This window comes from Nannospalax galili, unplaced genomic scaffold, assembly GCF_000622305.1.
Source record: "Nannospalax galili isolate Female #2095 unplaced genomic scaffold, S.galili_v1.0 scaffold32, whole genome shotgun sequence".
NCBI classification, from domain to species: domain Eukaryota; kingdom Metazoa; phylum Chordata; class Mammalia; order Rodentia; family Spalacidae; genus Nannospalax; species Nannospalax galili.
Window position 1 is genome coordinate 346,133 of NW_008335297.1, and position 5,618 is coordinate 351,750.

Below are 5,618 nucleotides of genomic sequence, written 5' to 3' on the forward strand. Positions count from 1 at the left end.
CCCTCAACTCACGTAGGTTCTACTTGGTTGCTAGGTTACAACGTAATTTCTTATCTACTTATCTACTTCACACAGTGTCACATCAAGTTTCTAGTTTCATTTCAAAGTCACTCTTTATTTCTACTTTCCTAATACATTCAGTACACCAAAGCTTCGGCTTTGGCTCTTCATTCCCCCCTTGAGTTATAGCATGGGTTAAATCTTTAACCTATAGCAAGCCAGCAATGGTACAGAAGCAGAGAAAAGCAGTTAGATGATGCAATCTGCATGTGTGTCTGGTCTTTGGTTTAGTCGGGAATATTGAGTACGTAAAACCATCAGTTGGATAGTTTGCAATTTTTCTCGAATAAACCTGAGCAGAGCATTTAAGATGCAAGGGCCACAAGTAAGTAAGAGTAAAAGTATTATTAGTGGACCGGCCATGGCCGAGAGTAAGGTGGTCAACCAGGGGGACCCATTGAAGAGTGATTCATACCAAGACTGAGTTTTTTTCCTTTCTAGTTTTCTATCCTGTAGACGCTTCTTTAGTAGGGCCATAGATTCTTTGACCACCCTGGAGTGATCAACATAAAAGCAACATTCTCCCCCTAAGGCAGCACATAGACCTCCCTGTTATAGGAAGAATAAGTCTAATCCTCTCCGGTTTTGAAGTACTACTTCTGCGAGGGAGGTGAGGGACTCTTGTAAGTGAGAAATGAATTTTTCTAATTCCTGTAAATCTGCATCTATGGCCATACGAAGGCTGTTGTAGTTTTGGTCCTGGATGACTAAGGCACTTGCACCCATCCCAATGGCCCCACCTATTCCGATTGTCAGGAGTGAGAAAATCAGAATTGCTGTAGCAATTTCCCTTTTGGGCCTAATTAGCCCTGCTGTTAGGGGCTCCATGAGGGCCATCATTTCATCATCGGGGTGTTAAGAAATCCGGGGGAGCAGTTGAACCAGAACACAGAATCTCTTAGTTTGGTTTAAAACCTGCAGGTGGACATGGGGTGAGGCCAGTAGAGCACGCCCACCAAGTATTATTTGGGGGGACCAAATACCCTGTGTGATCCTTGGGCCTGTAGGTGGCATTACATAGATGGCTGTGGGTTTCGGGTACTTGTCCTATGCATAACCCGTTCCCTGAAACTGATTGTATAGAGAGGTTCTTAGCTGGGGTCCATCTACAATCTGAATAGTTGGAAAAGCCTGATGAATTCCACATGGTCGCTATGCCCTCATAGACGGGTGGCCTAGCATTTAAGCATAGCCAACAGGATTCAGTTGCCTGGGGATTTGAGGTGTTCAGGACTGAGAAGGAAGCCTTTATGATCTTGAGGGGACCCCTGGGCACTGTTGCCAGGTCGTTATGCTGTTCTGGGGTCACAGGGGTATTGATGGTTTTGTTATTAGCCACCTCCGAATGCTGAGTCGGAGGCGGTGGTGACTCTTGGGCCATCCTGTCCTTTAGCACTTGGGGTGGTGGTGCCAGTACACGGTTTGGCCCGACTTGTCTAGGGGAATTCACCGGGGAGGACATCAACCGGATGGTGAACACAGCCCCCAGGTCTATCCATCCTATCTGGGTCTTACTGTATAAGCGAACCCCCCCCCCATTGCAATCCTATTTTCCAGGAAATAGAGGTGATTTTGCCCTCCTGAGTGAAGGTGAGTCTGACTGGGTTACAATGGCCCTCAACTGTCCCATCTGCTAGTTTATGCTGTTGGCAGGGTGGACTTTTTCCCGGTATACGACTAAGGGTTATGAAGTCACCTTGATTGGGGGCCGACCACCAGATATGCCCAGTCGACACACAAGACCATCACTTACAGAAGAAATATTCCCCCCTCCACAGGTGACCCTTATGTTCCAGTTTCGGTTCCTACCGGGACAGACATAAAAGTGGTGTTTTTGGATGTACACATCATCCCATGTCAGCCTGAGTCGAGTTGCAAGGTCGAAGGTCAAGTCAGGATACCAGGTGTTTAGAGGGGCCTCTTTGGTGGTAAAGTTCAGGATTTCCGAATTAGCTGTGTCAATGACCCCCCATCTTAAGAGATGGGGTTGGTGTGGGTTTCCTGTTACTGGGAAAGGAGAAAGAAGAGGAAGAGAAAGGGCGGGAAGAAGAGACTCAAGATTTGGCTGTCAGTTTTAACCTGAGTGGGTTGTCCACATCTTGGTGGACTTTTTCCATGCCTTGGGTCCCGACGCTGGGGCGTCCCCCAGGTTGTCAGGGTGTGGATCGAACCTCTGGACGTGAGTGTGATGAATCCAGGTGGCAACTCCATCTACCTTCACTGCTGTTGGGGTTGTCAGGAGCACTATGTACGGTCCTTTCCAGCAAGGTTCCAAGATCTCTCAGCGGTGTCTGCGGACCGACGTAGACCCAATCACCAGGCTGGTAGTTGTGTGGGGTAGGAGGGGGGGCAGTCTCAGATAGCTTTCAGCTGGGGCCATACGTCCCTATGCGCCCAAGCCACTGCCTCTAGAGAATCAAGCAACTGTTGGTTATCAAACTCAGCAATTAGTTCAAGTCTTAGACTGGGGAGGATGGGGGGTCTTCCAAGCATGATTTCATAGGGGGTCAATCCTAGCAGATAGGGTGAGTTCCTCACCTTATACAGGGTGAAGGGAAGGCGAACCACCCAGTCCCCGCCAGTCTCCATGGTTAATTTGGTAAGGGTCTCTTTTAGAGTTCTATTCATCCTCTCTACCTGTCCCGAGCTCCGGGGCCTGTACGCACAATGTAATTTCCATCTTGACACCCAAATATCCTAGCTAATTCCTGGGTTACCTGTGATGCAAAGACTGGCCCGTTGTCGGAGCTCAGAAGGGCTGGGACACCATACCTGGGTAAGATGTCCTCCAGCAGTTTCTTAGCTACCACCTGAGCAGTCTCATGCTTGATGGGGAAGGCTTCAGTCCATCCTGAAAAGGGGTCTACCAGAACTAGTAGACATTTGTAACCATACTTGCCTGGCTTAACTTCTGTAAAGTCCATCTCCCAGTGGGCCCCTGGTCTAGAGCCCCTCATTCAAGCCCCTTGTTCCTTAGGATGGTTTTCAGCACTGGTCAGCTTGCAACTAAGGCATGCAGAGGCGACTGCATTAACCAGTGGGTGGAGATTCAAGACTTTTAAGTGAGCATTTCTTAAGAGTTCAGCTGTTTTCCTTGTACCCAGGTGAGTGGTTCGGTGGATGTGTGTGAGGAGGTCTTTGGCCAAGTTGTTCGGCAGAATAATTCTACAGTCTCCTGTATGCCACCAAGCCTCGATCTTATTTGTGTACCAGTTTCATATCCTCTTGGAGGATATGATCAGTGAGGCTGATCAGGTAGGACGGGGGGCCAGGATCTGGCAGTTGGATTGGCAAAATCTGGAAAGCCTCCAAAGCTACTTCTCTGGCAACCCGGTCTGCTCTCTGATTTCCCTGAGCTATGGGCGTGTTAGCTTTCTGGTGCCCAGGGCAGTGGATAATAGCCAACTTCTTAGGCAGCCATAGAGCCGCCAGTCAAGAATTTCATGTTTATTTTTAATAGCTTTTCCCTCCGCTGTGAGCAGCCCCCTTTCCTGGTAGATGGCTCCATGCACATGTGCCGTAGCAAAGTCATATCAGCTGTCCGTGTACACATTCAGTCGTCTGTTCTTTTCAAGCCTAAGCCTCAGTCAGAGCTATCAGTTCAGCCCTCTGAGCTGAGGTTCCCACAGGCAAAGCTGCCGCCCAAACAGTCTCAGTCTCAGTTATCACTGCCGCCCCTGCATACCTCTGCCCATCCTTCATGAAACTGCTACCATCGGTGAACCAAGTAGCTTCTGCATCAGAGAGTGGCCGATAGGTCAGGTCGTTTCTGAGCCCATGTACACGGCTCAGGATCCCCACACAATCGTGCAGGGGTGCATCCAAGTCGGGGTCGGGCAGCAGGGTGGCTGGGTCGTCCAAGTCGGGATCGGGCAGCAGGGTGACTGGGTTAAGGGTGGTGCTTGGGAGGAACCAAATTCTCGGAGGGTTAAGAAGTAAGCTCTGATAATGGGTTATTCAGGCGTTACTCAACCAGCGGTCCGGTGGTTGCTTAAGAACTCCCTCAATAGCATGAGGAGTGGTGATGTGCAGTTCTTGCCCTAATGTCAATTTATCCACATCCTTGACTAGAAGCCAAGTTTCTTAGACAAGTATGTCACTGGTCTATTCCAGGGTCCTAATGTTTGAGTCAGGACTCCTTTGGCTATTCCTTTCTTTTCATCTATGTAGTGGTGGAAAGGTTTGGTGACATCGGGAAGCCCCAAAGCCGGGGCCGTCAGGAGGGCTTGCTTAATTTCATTAAAGACCCTTTCTCTTTCCCCCATCCAAACGAAAGTCTCATTCTCTTTTGTAGCCTCATAGAGAGGCTTAGCCAATTCAGCAAACCCTGGGATCCAGAGGTGGCAAAACCCTGCTGATCCCAGAAACTCCCTCACTGCTCTCCGGGAGTTGGGGACCAGAATTTTCAGCACTGTTTCTTTCCTGGCATCTGTGCCAATATCCTAGCCTGCCCAGAGTCTCCAGCAAATCCCTAGTTCCTTGCTGACATAGTAGAACGTCATCAGCAGCTATCAGGATGTCATCTATATACTGCAATAGGGTGAGCTGGGGGGTGTTCCAGCCTGTACTCACCCAAATCTTCATGAAGTGCCTCATCAAAGAGAGTGGGCGAGTTCCTGAATCCCTGAGGCAGGTGAGTCCAGGTCAGTTGTCCGTTGAAGCCGATCTCCAGGTCTTGCCATTCGAAGGCAAAGAATGGCTGACTGTCCTTGGCTAAGGGCAGGCTAAAGAAGGCGTCCTTTAAATCTAGTACAGTATACCAACTCCTGGAGGGTGGCAAGGAGCTCAGGAGGGTATAGGGATTGGGCACTGTGGGATGGAAATCCATGACCCGCTTATTTACTTCTCTCAGATCCTGTACTGGCTGGTAATCGTTTGAGTTTGGCTTCTTTACCAGGAGGAGTGGTGTATTCCATGCAGACCTGCAGGGTACTAGGATGCTCTGGTCTCTTAGCCTCCAGATGTGTGGGGTAATCCCTGATCTGGCTTCATGGGACATGGGATACTGCTTCACCTGAGCCGGAAGGGCTCCTGGTTTCAGCTCCACTCAGGTGGGTGGCCAGTGGGCTGCCAGCCCCATCCCTCCAGTCTCGGTCCAGGCCAGGGGAAATTCCTGCAGCCAAACAGAAATCTCCTCCATTGGCTGTGGGTCCAGTTTTTGGTACAGTCAATAATCATCTTCCAGTTGCAAGGTCAGTACCTGAATGGGGTGGCCTCCTTTATCTATTAAATGAACCCCATTAGGTGAAAAATGGATGTGGGCTCCAATTTTGGTAAGCAAGTCTCTACCTAAGAGTGGGTAGGGGCAATCTGGCATGACTAGGAAGGAGTGGGACACCCGGCCCATGCCTAAGTCCACTTTCCTTTGGGTGGTCCATGAATATTTGTTCACGCCAGTTGCTCTCTGTACCCAAGACCTTTTGTTTGACAATTTCCCTAGGGTCTCTGTTAACACTGAATGTTGAGCACCTGTGTCTACATGGAAACTCATAGGTGTCCCCTCCACTCTGAGAGCTACCCTGGGCTCGGGGAGGGGATCCGAACCCCATCCTCCCTAT